At 43.8% G+C, this 27,632-nt stretch overlaps 1 protein-coding gene across 1 annotated transcript in view; it reads right to left on the bottom strand.

The window, feature by feature from the left end:
- The window catches only part of LOC132822882 (engulfment and cell motility protein 2), a 193,511-nt gene extending 166,308 nt beyond the window's left edge, over positions 1 to 27,203 (bottom strand). The window contains exon 1 of the mRNA XM_060836266.1: positions 27,096 to 27,203. The gene's annotated coding sequence lies outside the window, so the exon portion shown is untranslated. The remainder of the gene's footprint in view (positions 1 to 27,095) is intronic.
- Between the last annotated feature and the right edge of the window lie 429 nt (positions 27,204 to 27,632).

Here is a 27,632-nt window from a genome sequence, read left to right as displayed (position 1 = left end):
TGTCAGGCAATCTAGAGGAACTCCTTCTTTCTCAGAAATCGTGCCATGGGACCTTGGCCTTAGCGAAGACAGGGCCTTGGTTTAATGTCTCATCCAAAAGATGATACCTCCAACAATGCGGCACTCCCTCCATTCGGCATTGGAACTCCAAATAAGGATATTCCCCTCTAAATCTAGCTGCACGTATGAAAGTCTGCAAGCTGTACTTTTCTCATGAATCTTCATTCTCTTTTAGTTAAAGCTTGGAAGGGGTTGGCCAGAGGAATGCAGATGTTGGAGATCAGATTCAAAACGTGAGGCACTGGAAAAGCACAGCCAGTCAGGCAGCATCTGCGGAGCCGGAAAGTCAATGCTTCGGGCATAAGCCCTTCATCAGGAATTGGGCTGAGTCACTGGCAGCTTTAAACTGTGTTATTTTAACTTCCAAATATTTCAAAGAAACCTCTCATTAATTGATTGTAAATGAGCATGCTGGCACCGTCTTCTGGAGTGGTTCTATAATCTGCTTTGTTCTGAGTTGGAGTCTAGATGGCTGCCTACTTCGTGTAGCAGTTTAGCCATGTAACTGGGGCATTCGTTTGAATTTCTATCAATCATTACACAATCATCACGCTTCCTGTAGTTTGTAGACCTAATATAGCAAAAACCTGAAGCGCAGGATAGTATCCATGTAGTAGAGAATACAAGGTTAACAAAACAAATGGTAATACAGCATCATTCTTGATGTTTAGGGAAAGCTCCCTTCTTTGGAGACTTTGTTGCTTATTTTGGCATCTTTCACTTTGACTGAACCATGCTTCCATAGGATCTCCTTACAAAGAAAAACCTCTGTTAATCGTATGGTGTCACTCAGGCAACTCAATATCATCCTTACTGGATGAAACAAATTAAGAATTTGCAATTCCTGAACAAGGTGAAAAACACCACAAATTGCCATTTGAAACACATTGTGCATTCTAGAAAACCAATGAAAAGGGCACCCAGATAAATGCAAACTATTTCGTCGTCTGGAGATGCTGTCAGATCTGCTACACACTTCCAACGTTTTCAGTTTTTATGCCAACGTGAATCTCACGGGCAATCAGGGATTAGCAATAAACCTGTGACTGAATATAAAATTCCATTTTCAGTGTACTAAACTCATAAACAGCTAGGAAGAAGCATTCTCTAAGGGCAGAATGATTTTCTCATGCAGACAGAAGGAAAAAAAAATTGCTTCAATTATCAACAATCGAGTCGGGGATAAAAAAATATCAGTCACAGGAGAATACCTAAGTGCTTGGACAGGGGGAGATCTTATCGTTTGCTACTGCAGTTTTACCCTCTATCAGATTATCAGGAGCATAAATCTCATCGACGGAAGGAACAAAAACACTTAATCAGAGAGTACCGGAACCATCAGGCAAGCAGGCTGTAAGCAGCAATGTGGTCAAACCCACATCATATACAATGACATCCAAATCTTAGGTTCATACAGCTCAATACTGATGCACTCTATTTCGTTACTTGGTTTCTGAGCAAGATGCAAACAGCACCTTACAGATTTTGGTGGGTACGCATGGGACCCCATATTTCAACTATTTCTCCCTCACCCCAAACAACCTCAGTGGTAATGAGGCAGGGATAGACAAGTGCAGCCACTTACTCCATGAGATGGATGTCTTGGCGCAGCATTCTGGCTCAGAGGTTAGCAATGCCGCCTCATAATGCCAGGGACCTGGGTTCACTTCCAGCCTCGGGCAACTGTCTGTGTGGACTTTGCACATTCTCCCCATGTTTGTGTGGGTTTCCTCTAGGTGTGCTGATTTTCTCCCACAGTTCAAAGATGTGCAGATTAAATGGCTTGACGGTGTTAAAAATTACCCATAGATCCAGGCATGTGCTGCCAAAGAGGGTTAGCCATGTAAAAAAAACCCATGTGGGGATACGGGGATCAGGTGAGTTCTGGGTGGGATCCTCTTCAGGGCGTTGGTGCAAACTCGATGGACAGAATGGTCTCTTTCTGCACCATGGGGATTGTATAGGAGATCCTGATCTGCTATTTGAGTGAAGAAGGGATCAGTGACAACCTGACCTTCAAGCCACACTTCCTTGGAGGGAAACATAGAAGATTTGAACAAGAGGAGACCATTCGGCCCTTCAAGCCTTGTCACAATCATGGCCAATTGTTAACTCAATAGCCTGATCCTGCTTTCTCTCTATAACCTTTGATCCCATTCACCGAAGTGCTATATCAAGTGGCCTCTTGAATCATTCAATGTTTTGGCATAATTACTTCCTGTAGTAACAAATTCCACAGGCTCACCACTCTTTGGGTGAAGAAATGTTTCATCTCCATCCTAAATGGTCTGCCCCGAATCCTCAGACTGTGACGCCTAATTGTGGATGCACCCACCATCGGGAACATCCTCCTTATATCTATTTGATCTACACCTATTAGAATTTATGTCTATGAAATCCCCCCTCATTTGTTTGAACTCCAGTGAAAACAACCCTAACCTAGTCAATCTCTCTTCATACGTCAGTCCTGCCAAACCCAGAATCAGCCTGGTAAACCTTCGTAAACCTTCGCTGCACTGACTCGAGAGTAAGAGCATCATTCCTTATAAAAGGAGACCAAAAATGCACAAAATATACTAGGTGTGGCCTCACCGAGGCCCTGTATAACTACAACAACATATCCCTGCTCCTGTGTCGAAATCTCTCGCAATAAAGACCAACGCACCATTTGCCTTCTTAACCGCTACTGCACATGCTTCAGCGACTGGTGCACAAGGACACCCAGGTTCCACTGCACACTCCACCCTCCCAATTTACATCTATTCAGGTGGATAATGAGGCAGAAAATGCCCAAGCTGACAAGCCTCAGGGTGAACTTTAGGTTTTGTTATAGGCCGCAGTGCTCTTCCAGGTCTATAAGAAAGCGTTAAGTCTTAAGCTCATGCTTTGTCCTTTCAATTCCAGCAGCCTTCACCTCACTATCAGAACCATTCCCACAGAAATGTCACTTAAATCCCACTCTCAGCCGCTGGACCAGGTCACTGGGTCAAGCAAACTCCAGAAAAATTCATGTCAAAGAAGGCAAGCAGATTGGTTCTGCACTATGCAACTTCAGGTCGTCAATTTGGCTGGAGACATTTCTGAAGGTTTGCTTGAATGTCGTCCTACAATTGTCATTGTATTTTCTTTATGAAAGGTCGTAGTTGAATAGTCTTTCTGGTTGTTTCACAACAGCAACTGCTGTGTGAGGAATTCGCAGAACTAACTTCCCCTAGCAAAGGGGGAAAAGAAAGAAGGAGGGGTTGGAGGAAGTGATCTCAGAAGTACTGTGGTCACTCCATTTCCTCACTTTGTGGGTTTTTTTTTCCTTAAACTCATTCATGGGCTGTGGATATCACTGCTTAGAAAAGTGGTTATTGCCCATCCACAGTTCTTCTCAAGGTGGTGAGCTGCTTCCTCTGCAGCGCATGAGGAACTATAGAGCCTGAAATCTGTACAAAAGTTACCACTGATATAAAGGGGAGCACTCTATCCTTTGATCATACTGCTCCCCATCTTAAGGGGTCATGTAAGATGCCACAGAAAACATGGCCAAATGAAGTGCATTATCGTAAAAGCAAATTGCTTATTTCAATTCATCTGCAGGGCATGGGCATCACTGGGACAGTTGACGTTACCGATGTTGTAATGTTCTTAACACAGATGGTCTACTAAATAATTTTCAAGGCCAGTTAAGAAAAGGAACTTGCATTTATATACAGTACAGTCTTTCTCTGCCTCAGCGGGTCTCAAAATGCTTGAGAGTCAGTGAAATAGCAAGCTCCAAAAATAGCAATGCAATAATGACCAGCTTTTTTTTTAAAAGAAAAGTGTTGATCAAGGGATAACTATTGGAGAGAATCCCATGTATCTTTCCCTTGCTTGACCTTAGGTACTGCCACAGGACCTTTAATATCCAGTTTAGAAAGCACACGGAGGCCTTGATTTAAGGTACCACCTGAAAGGCAGCAGCAACAACACTAACACGCTCAGTGCTGCATTAATGTACGAGCCTAGATCTTAGGCTCAGAACTCTCATGGGACTTGAACTCTCAACATGTGCGGCCCAGAGGCTACTAAAATGAGCCACAGCTGTCACCACATTAACAAACCCATTGCTGTGGGTTCAGAGATATTAAATGAGCAGATGATGTATGAGCACTTTTCACCTGCTATACAAATCTTCTCAAAACTCATCTCTTCAAACTTTCCTCACCCTTCCTAATTCCTTCTTTGCTGTTTATCATCCATTTACCAGGCATGCATCCAATAATCATTACTGAATCACACAATGTTGTTACAGCTCAGGAGGTCATTCAGCCCACTGAACTCTACTCATTCTGTAACCTTATACCAATCACCTGCCATTTTCCCACATTGATGGGGGACCTGGGTTCGGTTCCAGCCTCGAGCGACTGTCTGTGTGGAGTTTGCACATTCTCCCCATGTCTGTGTGACTTTCCTCCGGGTGCTCCGGTTTCCTACCACAATCCAAAAATGTGCAAGTCAGAGGATTTGGCTGTGCTAAATTCCCCATAGAGTTTAGGAATGTTTCATTGAGGTGCATTAGTCAGGGGTAAATATAGGGTGGGGGAGAATGGGTGTGGGTAGGTTACTCTTCAGATGGTCGGAGTGGACTTGTTGGGCCAAAGGGCCTGTTTTCACACTGTAGGCAATCTATAAAAAAATCCCTGCACACCATTGCTATTTGAAAAAAAACATCAAATGGTACGGTCAAGTGAACAAATGAAGACATCACTACCTTAAGAATATCTCCTCATGAACACTCAATCATTATTTTTGAAAGAAGCAGTGAAGTGAAAAGGTTAACAGTACAGAAGAGAGATTAATTTCCAACAATTCCAGTTTTTATCTGGCAGATTCCTCTTAGTAAACTGCCTGTCCCTTTTCTCACAAATTCAGAAACTCCTCTCTAGAGCCATTAACAGATCTCTAGTTGAGACAGAGCAGTCACATTTGTGTGGATCTTTTAGGAAGCCAGAGTAGTGTTATGAGACCTTAATCATCACTTAATTGCTTCAATCTTTCTTTAAAATGATATAAAACGACAAAACAAAAATATTATTTTATTTCTGTCACACTCAGTTGTCACAAAACTAATTCCAGCCAGCTAGCTATTGGGATGCTTGTCATTCACAAATCAATGTGTCGACAGTAACTCAGTGGCAGTACTCTCACCTCAGAGCCAGGTTTTCTTGGGTTTAGATTCCACACCACGGAGGCAGTCTGCTTTCAGCTGACCCAAGCCAAAAGGAAAAGAAACAAGAATAGGGAAAGGCTGCATCGCCTTGGGGCCATTTTCCCTAAATGGTCAGAGGTTGCAGGGTGACCTTATAGAGGTTTAAAAAATTATGAGGGCCATAGATAAGGCGAATAGTCAAGGACTTTTACCCAGGTTACGGGAGTCCAAAACTACAGGGCAATGACTTAAGGTGAGGGGAAAATATTTAAAAGGGACCTAACGGGCAACTTTATCATGCAGAAGCTAGTGTGTGTATTACATTAGATTAGATTAGATTCCCTACAGTGTGGAAACAGGCCCTTCAGCCCAACAAGTCCACACTGACCCTGCGAAGAGTAATCCACCCCCCTCTGACTAATGCACCTAACAATTATGGACAATTTAGCATGGTCAATTCACGTGATCTGCACATCTTTGGAATGTGGGAGGAAACCGGAGTACCTGGAGGAAACCCACACAGACACGGGGAAAATGTGCAAATTCCACACAGACAGTAGCCCAAGGCTGGAATTGAACTTGGGTCCCTGGTTTGGGGCATCTTGAGTATCAGTATTAATGCCTACACTACATGGAAAATAAAACAATCCAAAATTGAGAAGTCTCTGTTGTCAAGCACTCATAATATGCGAGATAAGTCAGCTCCCTACAGGACAAGCTTAATCAGGCAGCATCCGAGGAGCAGGAGAGTCGTTGTTTCAAGTATAGGCTCTTCATCAGGAATCAGGCGGGGAAAGCCAAGGAGGCTGAGAGATAAATGGGAGGGGGTTGGGGGCAAGTAGCTGGGAATGGGATAGGTAGATGAAGGTGGGGTGAAAGTGATAGGTTGGAGAGGAGGGTGGAGTGGATAGGTGGGAAGGAAGATGGAAAGTAGGACAGTTCAAGAGGGCAGTGCCGGGTTAGAAGGTTGCATCTGGAATGAGGTGGGAAGAGAAAACTGGTGAAATCAACAATGATCCCATGTGGTTGGAGGGTCCCAAGGTGGAAGATGAGGCGTTCCTCCTCCAGGTATCAGGTGGCTGGAGTTTGGTGATGGAGGTGGCCCAGGACTTGCATGTCCTTGGCAGAGTGGGGTGGTGGGGGAGTTGAAGTGTCCGACCACAGAGTGGTGGGGTTGATTGGCGCATTTGTCCCAGAGATGTCCTCTGAAACATTCCACAAGTTGGCGTCCAGTCCTATCACATGCCCAGCTACCTTCACCCCAGCCCCACCCTCCTCCCATTTATCTCCCAGCTCCCTTAGGCCCCTTACCCCACACCTGATGAAGAGCTTATGCTTGAAACATTGACTCTCCTGCTACTCAGATGCTGCCTGATCAGCTGTGCTTTTCCAGCACCATACTTTTCCTGTCTGATCTCCAACATCTGCAATCCCCAATTTCTCCTGCAAGCTTCATCAATTCAATTAATCCTTCCACTTACTCACATCTAACATCTGCAATCGGATATGAAAAGAAAATTCAAGGTCTGGTTTAACATCACAGATAAGATCAATATATGCGGTGAACAACTGTACTCTTTGCTGACCACTTATCAAATGAAGCAAGGAGAAAATTGATCAAAAGGGTGGTAGGGAGGTTGAACAAGGAAATCCCAGAATCTAGACAGTTTGTATTTCCAAACCCAAAACAGACTATACTCACATTATTTCATAGCAGTTCATATAATCAATTCTGAAGAATCAGATCAGACTCAGAAGGTTAACTCAATTTCTCTCTGTCCACAGATGCTGTCTCACAATCTCCAACACCTTCTGTTCGAATTACACAATTTGCATGTTCAGTGGGCCACTGGTGGTTATACTTAGAGGGGCAAAATGTGCTTCTTTCAATGTCATGCCTGTCTCTTGCCAGTTTGTGCAGAAGAATTCAATAATCTGAGTGGCAGTGTGTGAACATACTCTGCTGAGCTCATTGAAGTGCTCTTCTATCATCAGGCTACAAACAGCTTCATTCTACCTGATACAGTACAGGCTTGATAGCCCGAAAACTCTGTTGAAGGCTTCACCATCTACAGCTGTCGTGCCACAATGGCATTCACAATGTCCTTCAGTGCAAAACACACACAGAGAATTTAAGTGAGTTTTAGTCGGAGTACTCTCCCAGTCATGCTGCCATTACCTTGGCAACCTCACTTATTATTTTCACTGCGACAGCAGCCCGCTGAAAGAACAGAGCTTGCAGAAACAAATCCTTGGATGGTGGAGGTATAAAGGAGGCAAATGATCAACAAATTTAATAGGAAATCCTACATATGGATCTTTGTCATTACGTTTTCAAACTAAAAGCTGTACTGTACAAAGACTTTGAGAAGGAGAGGATTAATAGCTCATTTAATCTTCCCCCTTCACTCCCATTCTGCTCAGATTGGTATCAGAGTAATGTGACATACACGCTTTGGGATCAGCTACTGCTCACCTGCCAGGAATTGGCAGCTGCTTCAGTCTCTGTATGAAAGTGCTTGATTTCACATTTCCTCTCTAAAGCACTCACATAGGTGTTATGATAAACATTTTAACAATTTAACTGATCTTGGCATCTACTCTGGTGCCTCCATTCACTAATCCCTCCAGTCCATGTGATCTTTCTGTGTATGAGTGCATGAGCGACAACGTGTTAGAGAGAGAGAGAGAGAGAGAGAGAGAGAGAGAGAGAGAGAGAGAATGAGAGAGAGAGAGAGAATGAGAGAGAGAGAGAAAGAGAGAGAAAGAGAGAGAAAGAGAGAGACCCACTCCAATTTGCCTATCAGACAATCAGATCTACGTCAGATGCCATATCACTTGCTCTTCACTCCTCCCTAGAATATCTTGACACCAAGTACAGCTACATAAGAATCCTACTCATTGAAGTCTGAACTATAGTCAACACTATTATCCCCTTGAGTTTGATTACTAAACTTAGTGATCTCGGACTAAGCCACACTCTCTGCAACTAGATCCTCGGTTTCCTGATCCACAGGCCACAATCAGTGAAGATTAGGGACAATATTTCATTTTCACTAACATTCAACACTGGAGCCCAGCAGGGATGGGTACTCAGTCCCCTACTGTACTCACTGTATACCCATGACTGCCTTGCCAAATACCAGACCAATGCCATTTACAAGTTCGCTGGTGACACCACCATAGTCAATCGAATCTCAGATGGTGACAAAACAGACTACAGACGGGGAGTGGAGACCTGGAAAAATGGTGCATTGAGAACAACCTAGCTCTCAATGTCAGCAAAATCGAGGTACTCATAATTGACTTTCGGAGGGATGTTACTCATGTCCCCCTACACGTTAACAGCACAAAAGGTGGAACAAGTGGAGAGTGTCAAGCTCCTGGGAGTGATTACCCACAACAAGTTTTCTTGAACTCTTCATGTGGACGCACTAGTTACAAAGGCACAACAACGTCTCTTCTTCCTCAGGCAGCTGAGGAAATTTGGTGTGACAGCAAATTCCTTGCCAACTTTTATAGGTGCGCCATCGAGAGCATTCTGTCTGGATGTATCACTACCTGGTATGGCAACTGTACCGTTCAAGATTGGAGACGGTTACACAGAGTGGTCAACTTGGCCCAGACAATCACAAAGGCCAATCTCCCATAACAGAACCCAACTACCAGGCCCGCTGTCAAGGAAAGGCTGCCAGCATCCTCTAAGATCCATCCTGCCCTGGCAATGTTTTTCTACAGCCTCTACCATCGGTGGGGGGGGGGGGGGGGGGGGGGGGGGGGAAGGGGGAGTACAGATGCCTGAAAACATACACCAATTGGTTTTGCAACAGTTTCACAAACTCTTAACATTCAGCCGTACCTGTGTTTTTGCTGCTGTTTACCTATTATTTCCTATCTATTCTACTTAACAACGTGATCTGCGTGTATTGCTTGCAAGACAAAGCTTTTCATTGTGCTTCGGTACATGTGACAATAAATTCAATTCAATTCAATTCAAAAAGAGAGAGAGAGAGAGAGAGAGAGAGAGCGAGAGAGAGGACAGACCGACCGAGTGAGTGAGTGAACCAGTACTTAACTGAGTAAAACCTAAGTAGCACTGCAGAATGAGCAGGTAAAGCAAAAATGTAATGTCACTAAAAAAACACAACTAACTTAAACATCTTCTACTGATGGCAAGGTGGTTTCATAGCATGTTATCCACCACACAGTACTGAGGGTGGATGGTCCCACATTGAGATGGAGGTGCCTTTTCTAGTTGGGAAAACAAGAAGGACATCTTCTCCTCAGACAAAGTACAAAAATCACAGAACGACGTGCTTCCTTTTGAATACCGTGCAAATGAAAAGATGACCAAGCTGACAGCCATCACAGGGTCTAAACAATTGTGGCTTTTTCTAGGTAAGCAGAGAATGTTTGATTCATGAATTGAGAGCTTATGGATCTCCTTCAGAGTACCATATCTGAAACAGCAAACCCAACTAGACAGTGTATGCCAATAAAAAACACTGAATAGTTTTTAAAAAATTGATTGCCTTAAGAATAAATATCAGGGCTCTGAGTGCAGCAGACCACCTAGACTGAAAAAAAATCCTGAAATAAAGCTGGGTGACCGGATTGAAGTGGTGCCAATTTTGATTTCAAAAAGACTCTCGGCAGAAAAAAGAAAAAAACCCCAAGGGTTTAACAGCATTGGTTCAACCTTGATTTATGAAGGTTACTGCAGATCACTAATACAGATGGGTTTTTGTTGAATAAAACATCAAACTCACCTTCAGCAACATGTTGTCATGATTACTCAAAATCATGAACAAAAGCCAAGCTCCAAAGAAAAAGAAAATCTCCTCCAGAAATCAACACAAAACAGATATTATTCATGAATGTCAACTGCAGAGAAACATTTGCAACATTAGAATTATTCCACCTTCATCACCCACTCTGCAGTCACTGGTCCCTTTGCACATAGAAATCACCACATAACCTGGAGCAGAGAATAGGGACCAGGCTGTGGCCCATCAGTTAGGCAATACCTAAGGAAGTCCGTCACATTCGGAATTGGACAATTTATTTCACAACTTCAAGATGTACGGAAGGTAGTTGCAGGCAGTGCAACAATGATATGTTCATGGAACTCTCCTTCTCTCAACAACGATAAGTAGCTTTCTAATCTTCCCACTCCAACCTGGTCTCCCTCCTATAGGAAAGATATCGTGAAACTTGAAAGGGTTCAGAGTAGATTTACAAGGATGTTGCCAGGGTTGGAAGGTTTCAGCTATAGGGAGAGACTTGAGCATTGGAAGATGAGGGATGACCTTAGAAAGGTTTATAAAACCATGATGGGCATGGATAGGGTAAGTAGACAAGGTATTTTCCCTGGGTGGGGAGAGTCCAGAACTAGAGGCCATGGGTTTAGAGTGGGAGGGGAAAATTTTAAAAGGTACCTAAGGGGCAACTTTTTCATGCATAGGGTCATGTGTGTATAAAATGGGCTGCCAGAGGAAGTGGTGGAAGCTGGTACAATTACAACATTTAAAAGGCATCTGGATGGGTATATGAATAGGAAGAGTTAAGAGGGATTATGGGCCAAGTGCTAGCAAGTGGGACTTGATTAATTTAGGATATCTAGTCGGCGTGGACGAGTTGGATGGAAGGGTCTGTTTCTGTGCTGTATATCTATCTCTATAACTCTATATCTCAAAGCGACCTGAGGCTTACCTGCATTGGACTATATTTGTTCAAATTGGAATAGTACTCCAAATGAGATTTCCCACTGCTGCCAACTCAGTTTTAATGCCTTTTCCACATTTCCTGAAAGTGTCCAATGTCAATGTGCAATTAGGTGGAAGATTCTGGATCAGTGGTGCTGGAAGCCCCTAGCTTATCTCTCCATGCTTCCAGCTCACTGCCTTTATTCCTGATGAAGGGCTTTTGCCCGAAATGTCGATTTGGCTGCTCGTTGGATGCTGCCTGAACTGCTGTGCTCATCCAGCACCACTGATGCAGAATCTGGTTTCCAGCATCTGCAGTCATTGTTTTTAACCCTTAGGTGAAAGATTACCAACATGGAAAGAGGCAAAAGGTGTGGGAGAAAGAATGCCTTAATATAAAAGAAAAGGTGCTGGAAATGCTCAGCAAATCAGGCAGCTTCTATGGAGAGAAACTAATGAACTTCACAGGAGAGTTAACAGATAGAAGTACCAATTAGGGTCAAATCTCACATTCTTTTGGCTAATTGGGAGTTATCAAATTATTTGGAGGGATTTTCACCATGACACCAAGTGAGATTTCTTGCCATACCTTACCAAGTGTTCCTCATCATCTACCTATCCAGCTTCTGTGGAGATCCTCATGTCAATTCTAGTCCTATTTACTAGCTTTCCATGGAGTAACTTGCCACTTACAGGACATCTGCCAAAGGACTGGCATCCCTGACATCGAGCCAAATTTACAAAGCTTCTGTTCACCTGATCACTGGCATTCCAAAGATCCCCACTCGGTGAAGAACTGAGTCTGAAAATGTCAAAGGGGAGTGTTGGTACCATGATTCTGCAACATGGATCTGGAAGACCTGGTCGAGGGGGTGATGCAAAGATGGAGAGGAGTCCTCTTACCAGTGGACCAGCAGAGGAGACCCTGGCAGCCTGGTCAGAAGTCATCACCTGGTCAGTGGTCATCACCTGGTCAGTGCCACCTCCACAGAGTAGAGGAATGGTCAGCATTGCCGCATGAAGGTCAATGACCTCTCCGCTCCACCCAATTACATGTCACACACTGGGATCTCACGTCTCCTTTCTGCTACTGCACCTACATACCATCAAGACCCATGCTCTGCCATTATCACGATTCCCTGCACCATCTTCCCTCACGCACTCTCACAACGAAACCCCCAACTTCTAACACTATTTAACCTGGATCCCATCTGAGCTGCCAACTTACTCACTTCACCATCCGTCAATCACCCACATTAGAATTAACAGCCATGCCACTTACTTTCATCTCATTCAAATCTTCCCTGTCTCATTCCAGGAGAAGTTAAAGCCCAGAACAGGGCAGAAAGGTAGAATGGCCAATATTCAACTATTCACAGAAGAACAGTGGGATGGTTCCTACAGGGATGCTGAGACATATATATCCTACCAACAGAGTCAGTCCCATCCTTCATTCCACCACAACTTTCATAATAATTCCACTATCCTTCTCATTCATTGCATACCATTTGGCGACAATGCATTCTCTCCCTCGTGTCTTTGCAGGCACCATGGGCTTATTCATCACACCCAGCCTTTGAGGATGACAGTGCCAAGACCTCGACAGAAGCACTGGCAAGGTTGCCAAGAGAGGGTGCATTCTTAAACTGGTGAGAACCTCACAGTAACAGCTCTGCTGCTGGCACAGTAAGGAACACTCACAGCTGCTTGCATTCAAAGGCCAAAGGAGACCAGGCATCAGTTCAGGTCCCAGGCAGGAGAGTGGACCTGTGGTGTCAGTAATTGGGGTCTTCAGCCATAGGGAACTACAGGAGCAGAATGTAGGAGCCAATGGCCCTCATCGCCCAGAAGCTACAGCAATATTGCAAATCCAGTCAGCGACCACCTGTCCCCAATGGGCAGGTGGCAGCTCCTATGGAGAGCCAGCCCCTGCCCCCTCAGGATCTGCTGGAGAGGCTCCCAAACCTATACTCCAATCACCCAACCACTGATCTGCAGGAGAGAGGGATTAAAACCCCCAGGGTGACCTGTGAGCACCTGGAAGCACAAGGAACAAGGAACATTGGACAGTAGGTTCTGCTGGTACCATTGCCCCTTGACCTACAATGCTCCTATTGTTTCCTTGGCCTCTATTGGCATGATTGAGATACTCAGGTGATGTCAGAGGCAGGGAAGTGCTCAGCAAACAGAAAGCCAATGCATCAGGACAGCCAGAGAGCAGGGACTTCCTCTTCAAGTCAAGTCACTTCGCCAAATGACTCCAGCTGTGGTCAGTGCCATTTTCTTTACCACTTTTGATTTGTTAGTTTTGATTTTCAGAACACTGGAAGGTGACATCAAGCACTCTTTGACCAATGGCTTTCAGCCTCCACTTTTGTGTGTTACTAAGGCCCTAAACATCCAGATCCCCTTCCTAGCAGCCCTTCCTGTGAACCCCATCAGCTTCACATACCTCCCCAGGTCTCCAACCAGCCTATCTACAATGAGTCTGCACCTGACCATCTTTCCCACCAGCCCTGGCTGAAGTGTGACCATGCCAGATGGTCATACACTGTCTCATGGAAGCATGGTAGACCACTGAGTCCTTCGAACTTGCTCCACCATTCAATAATGATGATGACTGACATCCAATCCTGTTCTCTTTCCATACCCTTTGATCCATTTCTCCGCCAAGAACTATAACAAACTCCTTGAAAATATCCAATGTTTTGGCCTCAACTGTTTTCTGTGGCAGATAATGTCACAGGCTCACCATTCTCTGGGTAGAGAAATCTCTTTTCATTGCAGTCCCAAATGGCCTACGCATATCCTTGGACTGTGAACCCTGGTTCTAGATTTCCTGGTCATCAGAAACCTACTAAATCATGTTTTTCGCTGTCTAATTTCGTTTGAATTTTATAAATTTCTATATTGGGAGGCTGAGTGGGAAGTTAAACATCAGTTGAGCCACAGCGATTAATGTCTCCAAGTCAAGACTCATGGCTGGCTGCCTCACTCTCTTAACTCAAAACCATTCAACAAAGGAAGGTCGAAACCACAACTTATTCTGAAAAAAAATAATTTCACGCCTATGGCAGCAAGAAAAAAGTTCCTTGTTTGGACACATCTTGTTGTCACACGTCATCTATTTGAAACCACTAGGGTACTTTTGTCTGTACAATTTCATCCAGACAAGTGTAAAGCAGTAACTGCATTAGCTTTGTCCAGATTTTGGAAATGATAAACTGTGCATTTTCACCACTAACAATTTGCTTTTACATAGCCCTTCTCCTGCAGTAAAGTAACTCGAGCTGTGTTACTCAACAAAATTTAGACACCAAATCATACAAGGAGTTGCTGAGGTTATAACCAAGCTTGGCCAAAGAGGTAGGCCAAGAGTAGGTAGATAAAGAGTATTTTAATAAAGGAGAACTGGGGGCAGCATTGTGGCCGAGTGGTTAACACTGCTGGCTCACAGCACCATGCACCCGGATTCGATTCCACCCTTGGACGACTGTGTGTGTGGAGTTTGCACACTATCCCTGTGTCTGCATGGGTTTCCTCCAGGTGCTCTGGTTTCCTCCCACAATCCAAAAGATACGCTGTTTAGGTGGATTGGCCATGTTAAATTGCCCATAGTAGGGATTTACAATGATAGATTTGCAGTATCAGTACCAAAATCACACAACAGTCACTAATTTAGCTTCCCTAATTTTCTGCACTGGGATCTGACATCATAGCTGACTTAGGATTGGCTTTACACAGATGCCAAAACTGCTTGCATCGGACTTTTACAGCCCCTCACCCACAGCAGAGACAGACCTCTCCCCATCTCATCCAGCCTCTACTGTCAGAGGTGAGCGGCCACTGCTTGTGTCATGATATCCTGCCTCAGTGCATAATTTTGAAAAGGTAAGGTAGAATTCTCTTTGAATATATTTTGATATTTATAAGGCATTGGGGAATTATTCATAGTCATCAAGATTAGAAATGCCCTGGGGAAAATATTATGTTTCAGTGAGAAAACAATGGCAGCTCAGACGGAGAAAGTGATTTAATTGACTCTTATTTGAGTTAAATCAGTGAACAGAGAATTGCAAACACTACAGGGACAACGCTAAAATATTACTATCATACTATTTGTTTGGTTTATATATGCTTAGTGGGGTAAAAGTGATAGGAAGGGGACACAATGTAATCTTAACATCAATTCATGTTCTAATTAGGATTTAAGATCGTGAATTGAAAAAGAGAACAATCTTTTCTAAGGAAGTTGGCATACTGTCACGGTCACACTGATCCTTGTTACATCCTTTGAGAGAACATTTACTCTGGAGCCCCTGATGATTTAGTGTAAACACTGCCTAATTTAGCACTAACACAACAGAGAGCAGAATGTCCCAGGCTCTGTACAAAGTCAACTGATTTCACTCAGTTGGAGTTTTGCAATAGGCCTCATTGTAGCTTTTGGCCTATCTTGGGGAGTGGTGGGGTTTAAAGAAAGAGAGGCCCAGAGTTCTCCCCCTTAGCTGCTACCCAATGACTCTACAGCATGCAGCAACATGGACAGTCGCTGCCATCAGCCCTTCACATTTGACGAGCCAGCTGATATTCTACGTCATTGACGAATAGTCACTGGAGGAAGGCCAGTGGCCCTGGCAAACACCCCCAGATTCTTCCCATTGTGTTTCTATGGTTACAGGTTGAGCAAGCAGCCAACTTCCAGGCTGCTGCCGTCATTCTCCTTGGCTGATCATCCAGCCAATCTCATTTGTCTGCCACCTTCCCCCCCCCTCAACCAACCAAGGAGAGAGATATCATCTCTCACAGTGACTCAGGCTGGAACCAGAACCTGATTTAAGATTCTTTCACAAGATGTGGGAATCAGTGCCCTTCTACTGAGTGGCTTGCTCAGCCATTAAGAGTCAACCAGTCCCATATAGAGCAGACCGAACAAGGATGACAAATTTTCTTCCCCAAAAGGGACATCAGTGATCCAAATGGGACTTTACAAGAATATCAGTAATAGTTTTACAAGCACCATTACCGAGACTAGCTTTTAATTCCAGATTTATGCACTGAATCTGAATTCCACCAGAGGCCATGGTGGGAATTTGAACCAACCCAAAAATAAGATCACCCAGTCATTTATTTAAAAATCACTGTTTGTAAAAACATCCTTGCTGCGTCCAAATTGGTTGCCACATTTCCTACTTTACACATTTGGCTCAAAAGCACTCTGGAATGTCTTGAGAGCGGGGAAGGTGCTATCTAAATGGAAGCCTTCCTTGCATATGGCTGTAGAAGATCCATCCCAACTCCCCACTTAAATCAATATGGAGTGGTTTGAATTTTTCCCCATATTTGCAAGGTAATCAGGCTTAGACCGAATATAAATCTCACCTCATGTCTCCAACATCTTGAAATATAGTACTGGACTGTGCATGAATCCCTCTGTTGGAAATTTCTAGCCAACCAATTTTAAAAAGAAACGCAACAAAGAACCTTTGTTGCCATAGGTGGACATATTGCACAGATCATGAAGAATAAATAAATTATAGAATCCAGTGAGAGTGTGAATGACCATTGGAGGCTCTTGCTCAGTTGTCAAATCCAGACATATTAAGAGACTCTTCAGGGGCAATTGGGACTCCAACCTAGACTATCACTGGACCATAAGATCCCATCTTCTGATTTTACAAGTTCACACAAGTCTGAAGTTCAACTGTCACTGACATTCCAAATGGATGGTGTTAGAATGATCCAAAATATTTTGGGAATAGGCACAGGGTGTAGAGGTAGACTACTGAACCACTTAAGCCTGTTATCATTCTACCTCAATCCCATTTCACCTAGTGATCTAGTGATCAGTCTTGAGAACTTCAAGTGACCTGTTAATACAATAAAATAAAAATAAAATAAAACATAATCTTTTAGGGGAAGACAGTTCCTCATTCTGCTACCCTGTGCACGAGGAGATGTCTCCTGAATTCACTTCTGTTTCAAAAACAAAGTCTTCTAGTTCTTCGCTCCCCATCAGAACACAATCACTACTCTTATCAATCTAATTGAATATAGCTTGATCAAGGAACCTGTTAATTTTCTACATTGAAACAAGAATTCAAGCAGCAGTTCTTCAATATGAATGTGCACCACAATGTCATATAATTAGTGTAATAATAAAGAGAATGTAAAGAACCACCAAAATGTGTAAATTTATCCATCTGCATTGCAAGCAGCAGAGATCTAGGAACAGATCACCTCTTTCCACTTTCATTTCCTGACTTCTTCCATCTAATGTTGAAATCCCAATACAATACAATTCCTCCATTGAGCGTCTCCATTTTCTAAGTCAAGTGTGGGGATATCCTCAAGAGCGAGAGGCCCCTGCTCTTCAAACAAACAATGAGAAAGCACACTGGATCACGAACCAAAGATGCTGACCAATGAGCCCTTTGGCTAAAGGGCACAACTCTTCCTGAAGCTGCCAGTCAATCAGAGGCTGGCAAAAGGCAGGAAGAACACAGCAGGTCAGGCAGCATCAGGAGGCTGCCTCAAGGTACCTGACCACGGGCTAAACATCAGCCATGAAAATTGTGATCAAAAATGAAAAGATGTGTTTTGTTTTGGTGCTGGTGATGGAGGAGTCAAATTGTAGGGTCAGAGGCAATAGTGCGACCCTATTGTCGACTCTTCCACATCCTGTGATCAAGGCCAATAAACATTCCACAACCCAGTCAGGAAGGTTTTGGTATTACCTGCCTGCCAAAAGGCAGGTTGAAAAAGAAACAGCAGGTCATTGGAAGGTTGAGACCCTTTAGTGGTTGTGAATTGACCACCGAAAGAAAGATGTTAATTGGTGGCGAGTCAGGAAAGCCAACCATGAACCCCAAACTGAGTTCCTGAGGCTAGATTAGGTTAGATTACTTACAGTGTGGAAACAGGCCCTTCGGCCCAACAAGTCCACACCGACCCTCCGAACAGCAACCCACCCAGACCCAGATCCATTCCCCTACATTTACCCCTTCACCTAACACTACGGGCAATTTAACATGGCCAATTCACCTAACCTGCACATGTTTGGACTGTGGGAGGAAACCGGGGCATTCGTAGGAAACCCACGTGGTGATAAGGAAGTGGTTACTATTCAAATGCCAACCCACCTGACTGTCTGCTCCTTCCATCAATTTTACTGCTAGATTTAGAGTTCTCATGGAATACTGTTTCTTCTTTGCTTCACATCCTTCAGAACCACAAGTAGCTAATCAGCATTGTTTTACCACAGATCCTTCTAAATGTAAAAGTTTACTGCAGTTGATTTAAAATTTGCTAAACTGCAGAATTTTCTACAGTATCAGCAGGATTCTGAAATATTTCAGACTCTCCCCAAATCAGCACGTGGCTATTTGCATAATCACCCAAGCCTGTATTCAACTGCAACGTCGAAACAAAAGATCACACCAGGAAGATTTCTCAATCCCTATCCAACTTGATCTTCTGATACTGCACAATAATTCAGAATGGCCCCCAGTGGAAACAGCCATGGTGCATCCTTTTCCACAGGAGAAGTTATTTAAATCAGATCCAGTGATCAAGGGTCAGATTTTCAACACTCTTACTGAATCCCTGACCTCCAAGAGAGAAGTGCTGCAGCAAACACCACCAACAATTCCTTGCATTTAGGGGCTTCTTAGTCATAAAACTGGCAAGGGTCTTCAAAGTGGCCCAGTCAGGCCAGCAGTAACACAAAGTCAAAAGGAGGAGCTCATCCACTGAGTCCAGAATGGACTATATTCTTTCACCAGTTCTGAATGAGGACAAATGGCAACAGTAAGGGATTGCTGTTAACTGACATGTGTTAAATTTTCAGCATTTTGCATTAATTCAGATTTTCCAGCACCTTAACTAAATTAGTAATTTAGCTCTGACCACAGGTCAATCAGTTTGAGCACAGAAGGAATCCAACTGGCATGGACAAGTTGGACCGAAGGGTCTGTTTCTGTGCTGTACATCTCTATGACTCGATAAATCACATTTGCTTCAACTCTTTGGCTGAGCAATTCAAAACTGACATTACCCAATTATCCTATACAGTATTCGGCAATGTTTGGAATTTTGACCTACCCAAAGAAAAACCTGAATTCCAAAAGCACCTTTCTCCATGTCTGCTTGTATTGACCCAAAGCTGTCATTTCTCAATGTCTACTTGTCCCAAAGTGCTTTACAGAAGTATGACTGAAGTACTGTCATTCCTCTAATGTACACTGCCTATCTACACAGAGCAAGCTCCCTCACACTGAAATGTGGCCACAACCAGATAAACTTAAGTGTTGCTGATAGAGGGGGGAAAAGACACCAGGATAAGCTCTTGCTCTACCTCAAAAGGAGATTGGGACTCAATTTAACATTTCATCCAACTGACTAGTTCATTGCTGGAGCTCCTCTCAAATGTCTTCAAGTCTCTGGTCTGAGTCTGGAGCCCACAGAGGCCGCCATATTTCAGCAGCTACTTCTGAAAAGGACTTTCTTCAAATCTTCTTCTCCTCATAATTAATTACAGCTTTAAATTGAGGAATTCCCCCATTGCCAACAACCTGACCTGCTCCTACCTCCATAGCAGGACTTCAAAGGGAAGTTCACTCTAACATTATCTTAACTTGTTTGCATCATCTCCTTCAACAGTGACCACATTTTTCAAAAACTATTCATGGGATATTGGCTTTGCTGGCTGGACCGCCATTTACTGCTCATCCCTTGCTGACGTGGAGAACGCAGTGGTGAGCTGCTTTCTTGAATTGCTACAATCAGTCTGGAGCAGGTAGGCCCACAATACCATCAGAGACAGAGTTCTAGGATTTTGAGCCATTGGTACTGAAGGAACAGAGATATACCTCCCAGTCAGTATGGTGACTGCCTTGGAGGGGAAAGCTGCAGTTGGTGGTGGTCCCATGTATGATTAGATTAGATTACTTACAGTGTGGAAACAGGCCCTTCGGCCCAACAAGTCCACACCGATCCGCCGAAGCGCAACCCACCCATACCCCTACATTTACCCCTTACCTAACACTACGGGCAATTTAGAATGGCCAATTCACCTGACCCGCACATCTTTGTGACTGTAGGAGGAAACCGGAGCACCCGGAGGAAACCCACGCAGGCACGGGGAGACCGTGCAAACTCCACACAGTCAGTCACCTGAGTCGGGAAATGAACCCGGGTTTCAGGCGCTGTGAGGCAGCAGTGCTAACCACTGTGCCACCGTGCCGCCCACAATCTGCTGTCCTTGTTGGTTCAGGAGGGTGTGGTTATAAGTTCAGAAAGTTCTGTTTCAGGAGCCTTGCTAAATTTCTGCATAGCATTTTATAGATCGTTCACACTGCTGTGACCGAGTGTTGGTGGTGGAGAGAATGAGTGTTTGTGTATAGGCTGTCAATCAAGCTCTGATCTGGTTGGTATCTAGGTTTCTGTGTTTTTGTGGAGCTGAACTCACCCAGGCAAGTGGGGAGTATTCCATCACACTCCTGATTTGTGCTTCGTAGATGGCTTTGGGGAATCAGGAAGTATGTTAGCCCCTGAAATACTGTTGTACCCACAATGTTTATATGGCTATTCCAGGTCAGTTTCTGTTGAATGGAAACCCCCAGAGTGTTGATTAATTAAATTAAATACTTCATTGGCCACAAGGGCTCTGAGGTCATGCAAAAGCTGTGCAAATACAAGCCTTTCTTTACCTTCCCCAGGGCCATATACAGAGGAACTCGACTATCTGACATTCAATTACCCAAATTTCGGATTATATGAACAAGATCGCAAGATCCTGATGATGGGCTAAACTGTGTTATTTGGCATTCGATTATCCAAACATTCAACTATCTAAACAAAGTATTCCCTGCCTAGGTCATTCAGATAATCAAAGTTCCGCTGTACTATATTGCTTCTATTTCATTAATACCTTTTTCTACTTTGCACCAGCATTACTTCCACTAATTGATCAGTTGCGCTCCAACACAGGCTCTTGCCCAGATCCTTCCCCACCATCCCACTTGTACTACCTCCAAGCTGGCATTAGAACAAACAGTTCGAGCTCTCTCTTAGCTCTGATGTTGACCTGAAACTTTAACTTTCTCCACTGATGTTGTGTGCCTGACCTGCTGAGTCTCCCAGAATTTGCTATTTTTAACTCCAGATTCTCAGCTTGCGCAGTAATTTTCTTTTACCTAAGAAACCGATGTAAAACGTTTTGTGGCTCTAACCAAAAAAAAACAAGCCAGCAAACATAAACAGTAAGAGATTGAGAGAAAAAAGGAAAAACAAGCAGAAACAGCATTTCAGACGTATACTGGAGTATTAAGTCAATAAAATGGAAAATAACAATAAGTTAGCCACACACCCCCTCAAGCCTATTAAAAAAAATGCATGTCTGACGTGAAGTTGATCTCAAATCCACTTTCCTGCCTGGTCCCCATAACCCTCAATTGCACTTCAGTGAAAACAAAATCTGACCATCTCATCCTGGAACACATTCAAAGACTCAAGTCTCTACAGCTTTCTAAAGACACAACCCTCAAAAGGAAACTTCTCTTCATTACTATCTTAAAACGAGTGACCACGGAATCTTATTCTATGTTCCCTCATTCAAGTAATGAATTAATTAAGGCAATATTTCAGTAGCTGCATTGCTATGATAATAGTCTGTTTCAGCTGTGTGTGGGAGCTGAAAAATGTTACACAAAAAGAAATGGCCATCCAGGGAGCCTGGAATTTCACTGCATTTGCCAGTAGTTACAAGACCTGGAAAACAAATGAGGCAAAATGCCAATTATATTAACTTCCATGTATGTGCTTTACGTACAAAATAAATGATTATGTTTAAGAGGAAGCAGAAAGCCCAGTTCAAGCCCAGAGCAGAGTGTGCAAAGATTATCATCTTGTACAGAGTCCCAACCTGCACTAGGCATCAAGCTCAGGATCTCTGCAATTGTGAGGTGTGGGTGGCACGGAGTTGGTGACAGAAAACAGAAAGAAATGACTTTCAGCAACTGTTTCTTGCCTCCTAGGTACTGATTGAAGAGTGGGATCCTGAAAGTAGACTGGGCTCCTGTCACTCATCCAAAGGTTGCCCACATGATCCTAGGGAAAATGGGAAGAAAATAGAGGCATTCATACCCGCACAGAAAAAAAATGTTAAACGTGCCGGCTAGGAATTCAAATGACATCAGCCAAGAAATCTGCCCAATCAAATGGTATGCAACTCTCTTGAAATCCTATTAACATTTTTACAATGAATTCCGGATAATAACCTCATCTAAACAATGAATTCCAAAGTAGCATTCACTCCCATTAATGAAGAATTCCCGGTTTGAATGGAATGCAGGATGAAGGATTTAACAGTGCTGCATATGCAAGGAGAATCAGTTGAAACTGCAGATCCTGTGAGTGGATGTACTGTGTCTTTGACTTTCACAAAAAGAAATAGTCTTAGCAGGCCATCTCGATCTGCCCTCAAGAGACATTGGGAAAGATAATCCGACAGTTGAAGCAAAACAACAGACTATTAAACAACGCAAATAACCAAGGCTCCTGCTCATCACAATTCATAGAACATAGAAAAATACAGCTCAGTACAGGCCCTTTGGCCCTCGATGTTGCGCCGACCAAAGTCTACCTAACCTACACTAGCCCAATAACCTCCATATGCTTATCCAATGCCCGCTTAAATGACCATAAAGAGGGAGAGTTCACCACTGCTACTGGCAGGGCATTCCATGAACTCACAACCCGCTGAGTAAAGAATCTACCCCTAACATCTGTCCTATACCTACCACCCCTTAATTTAAAACTGTGTCCCCTAGTAACAGCTGACTCCATTAACAAAAAAAGGTTCTCAGTGTCTACCCTATCTAAACCCCTAATTCATAAAACAAGAAATAATTATACCTTCATGTAGCACCTTTCATTACCTCAAGATGTAGCAAAGCACTTTGCCAATTCAGATCATTTTGAAATGAGTTTACTGTTGTAATATGGACAATACAGCAGCCAGCTTTTCCACAAACAGTACTGTGATTGTGACCAGAGCTGTAATCTGTGAAAATGATGTTGGTTGAAGGATCTGCCAAAGCACCAGGGAGAATGCCATTGCTTTTCTTCAAAATATCGCAAAGGCTTCTTGTGAGATCTTCTAGGAAGGCAGGCAGAATCTTAATTAATTAATCATCATTAATGTCAGAAGCACAGCATTTCCAACAGTGCAGCATTCCTTCAGTACTGCACTGGAGTGTGAACATAGGTCATGCATACAATTCTCTGGATTTGAGCTTGATCTCACAACCTTCCAAATAATAAAAAAAAAAGTACAGTCTGCACTGAGCACAGCCAATATCCAATGCCCCAGGAGTGGGGATATGAGGCAAAAATGAACTCAGCTAATATACTCTCTGTAGGTAAAAACAAGGACTGCAGATGCTGGAAACCAGAGTCTAGATTAGTGTGGTGCTGGAAAAGCACAGCAGGTCAGGCAGCATCCGAGGAGCAGGAAAATCGACATTTCGGGCAAAAGCCCTTCATCAGGAATAGAGTCTAACATACTCTCTTAGGCTGACAACATCATGTGCTCGGGCACATGGAACAAATAATGGCCACTTTGACAAGATACCAGAAGTAGACGAAGGAAGACATCAAAGTCTCCAGAAAAGGAGACAGAACAGTTTGTGAAAAACGTAAAGGTAATTCTATTCTTCTGTACGAGGAGCTTAGTCAACGAGAATCGAGCAAGAATGCAGCGAGAAAGTTATAACTTACTTCCTGTGGCCCTCTGGGCTGTGACAGGCCTAGAATTAACAAGGATTTGTACTTATTGATCACAAGAAAAGTTACAACTTTAACCTCCCTGTACATGTATCTTGATTAAAGACTGCCTCAGAAGTGGTCTTGGTCTAATGCCCAATACAGGTGAGCAACCTGTCAATCATCACCCATAGCTGGAAGAGATGGGCACTTGGGTGAATGGCTGGAAAGCTGCCCTCACCTGTTTCCTCCAGAAAGGAGTCACCAGAGGTAAGAATACCTAGTTATCAACACCAGAACTGGAGGTGGTCACTTAGCCAGTTGAGCCAGTTCCGCCATTTACCTAGTTAATGGCCAATCCAATCTGACTCATACTGGCAACCACCACAGTTTTGGGAAGGGGGAGGGGGAAAAAAGAGGAGTGTGGTTGATGGAGGAGCACAAGAGGTGGGGGAATTGGAACTGGGGGAGGGGGTGATTGGAAGAAACGCATAAAATAAATGGATGCCTCTCCTGCCATCACACCACAAGTGGCCTAGCTTCAATTTTAAGAATAGGGTCCATATTCAAAAACTCATATGTATCTTCCAACATATCTCTGAATGATATAAGTCCAGCTCCAATCTTCAGCTTTAAACTGGTCATCAAGCCTTTCAGTTTCCCCAGGCATGTTAAGAACACTTTCTCACTCAACAATTCCCTTCTCTTTCTCCCAAACCCATCCAGGTTCTGAATATTGTTCCAAAATCTAAGCTGATTTTCTTGTGTTGTAGATGTTTCTCTCGCTCAGTGGGCAACATATTGGTCATTTGTTCTTCATCTCTTCCTGTTTTAAAAATTAACAGGAGTTAGTGCTGCTCTAATTGAACCACATGTTCCACCCAAGATGCAGATATATCTGCTTACATCCACATCATGTTGAGATGTAGGCTCAAGATCACATCATCTCATATTCTTAACTTATGCTTTCCCAACAGCTCAAAAAACGACAGGGCTCTTTACCTCTTTCAAGTCTTCTTTTCTTCAAACTTTAAAAACCCAAACTCAATCCAATTGCTTTATCCTAATTTATCTCAACTTTTGTTTTACTCAATCTTGGTACTAATCTGCCCTATAGATATTAGACCCACCAACTAAAATATTATTTACAGAATTCATTCCTGCACATTCCATGCATCAATGTTGAATTCCTCTTCAAAAGGGTCTTCTGGTGCAGGGGATAGCATCCCTGCCTCAGAGCTAAAATCTCTGGGTTTGTGTCTCACCCCAGCTCTCCATGGCTAAGGAAGGGGTGTTCATTACGTAATGAATAGGTTGACAATAATTTATAAATCCTTCCAACACACACCAATGGTCGGGGAAGGAGGAGGATGGAGAGGAGGGGGAGAGTAAGAGACAAGATTCCTGATCAGTCAGATGATGGACAAGTCTTGGACTTGCTATATCACCCTTCATCAGACTAAAATATTTATGTAAAGGTGTACTTTACAAAAGCAAATCAGGCATAAAGGCCATGCGACAAGAGGACTGGTATAGATCAGATTGACATCAACAGCACAGGTGAAGGTGAGGACTGCAGATGCTGGAGATTAGAGTCGAGAGTGTGGTGCTGGAAAAGCACAGGTCTGGCAGCAGGTAGGCGCCTGGAACGTGTTCCCAGCAGAGGTGGTAGAGGCAGGCATGGTAGATTCATTTAAAATGCATCTGGACAGATGCATGAGTAGGTGCAGAACAGAGGGTTACAGATGCTTAGGAATTGAGCTACAGGTTTAGACAGTGAATTTGGATCGGCTCTGGCTTGGAGGGCCGAAGGGTCTGTTTCCTGCGTTGTAAAGTTTCTTTGTTCTTGCATCCGAGGAGCAGGAGAATCGACATTTCAGGCAAAAGCCCTTCATCAGGAATCCCAATGAAGGGCTTTTGCCTGAAATGTCGATTCTCCTGCTCCTTGGATGCTACCTGACCTGCTGTGCTTTTCCAGCACCACACTATCAACAGCACAGGGTTCAATCACTACCCCAGCTGGAGTAGACTCAGGACCTATTTCCTTGTTCCATGGTGCAGGCTGTGACCTGCCTTTATGCAGAGAACTCAAAAAGTAGAATTTCTCCTTTGACATTCAAAGTGCAAAATACCCAATGGAAACTAATTATGCTGCAAGCACCCTTCCCACCACAGCAGAATCACTGACAGGCATGCAAAGTTTATTCTAAAACATGGGGACATGGGAATTTGGACAGCAAAACAGAATTAGAGACAAAATGGGGCTTGAATCACACCTATATAAAATTATCCTCAACCATTTATTGAGATTTCACTTGAAGATTATGACAGGTGTTTACTCCTCATGTGCAGCTTCATGGAATCAACTGGTCTCATGGAGAACAGGGGAGGTCTGGCCAAAGGCAGATCAGTAGAATCTCCAACTGCTCTCAGAAACAGTTCTACAGCTCCAGCATATCAAATGCCCCTTTCACTCCCATCCCAATGAGAATCCTACATCCTTTCACAGAAGCTAGACTCTTTACATGTACGGAATATACTCAAGGTACATTTTTAACAAAGTCTCAATACAGACAGTTTCAAAATGGTGGGGTGGCAGTTCTGACAAAAAAAGTACAGGCGAAACAAGTGTATATTAAAATGCTTTCCGCATTTCAGGTGCACCTTTCAGATATTTAGTCTGTTGCACTCTGTATATTTACAACCTCCCTTCACACATGAAAGATTCGGTCTTTCACTGAATATTGTCCAGAATTTCCCTCTTGCCGGTTTCAATAAAATAAGACACTTAGGAATTAACGATTCCAAACTGTATGCTCAAAAATAAACGCTTGAATAAAACTGCACTCTGAAACAGGCTGCATCTAAAACTTGTGATTTCCCATCACCAGTCTCTTCGTGCGGCTGAAGAAAGGTTTCTTCCTCCCTCTTGCAGGTATGAATCATTCTCCAGCCCATACTGTGACTACACTTACAATAACCACACACTCTGCTTTCATCTCATTCAATGATAGTTCCTTTGAACGATTCTTCATGCCTTTAAAGCAGGAATCTCCTTCTCCAAGGCCACCTTGTTCTGTCTCCCCTGGGGTCAAGATTTTTTTTGGGCGTTCGATGAAAAAAGAACTTTCCAAGGACACCAACAACACCAGAGCATGATTTATCTGCTGGTGCGAAAGACCGACCTTCTGGAGGTGACCGAAGCTACGTTCGCTCATTTGGAAGAGCAGTGGCAACTAAATTAAATTCATTTACAAAACAGAATTGCCGGATGGAGTGCCCTCCTCTCTGAGGCAGTTGCATTGGTGCAGATGGAGTGAATGGGAGATAGAGGATGAGGGGATGACAGGGTGATAGACGATGCAAGATGCTGTGCCGCCTGTTACCTGTGCTGTTGTTGTTGTTGCTGTTGCTCTCGCTCCAGCAGCCACCGCTGTCCTCCTGCACAGTGGCCGGCTCCTGTCCTCCTCTCTCCGGCTCCGTCCGTCTGTGTCTCTGTCTCTCTCTCTCTCCTCCGCGACTCCGGCTCCAGCACCTACCGGCAAGGCGGGACGCCCCAGCCGGTCCAGCTTCCCCATTGGTCCCATCCGCAAGGGGGCGTGTCCGGACTCACGTCTCCGGGTATTGATTGGTGTAATCGCACGTCAGTCACCCCGCTGTTGCCAGCGATGCCTGGCGACCTTTCAATGTAAACATTCATTAAAGCGAACCTTGGCGGGCTCTCACATTGCCATCGCTGCATGTGCTCCGAACAACTTACGCGTTAGACACGGAGATAGCGACGAATTCAATAACAATTTTGCCAGCACAACAGTTAAAATGGAGAATTTTGGATTTAATAGTGTACACCTCTAAATGTTGTCAATGAGTCAAGTGCAGGAGAGTGAAAACACATTGCTGGGGAAATTCATCAGGTCTGGCGT

This window comes from Hemiscyllium ocellatum, chromosome 15, assembly GCF_020745735.1.
Source record: "Hemiscyllium ocellatum isolate sHemOce1 chromosome 15, sHemOce1.pat.X.cur, whole genome shotgun sequence".
Lineage (NCBI taxonomy): Eukaryota > Metazoa > Chordata > Chondrichthyes > Orectolobiformes > Hemiscylliidae > Hemiscyllium > Hemiscyllium ocellatum.
Note: the sequence above shows the minus strand (reverse complement) of the source record. Positions and strands in the feature narration are given on the sequence as shown.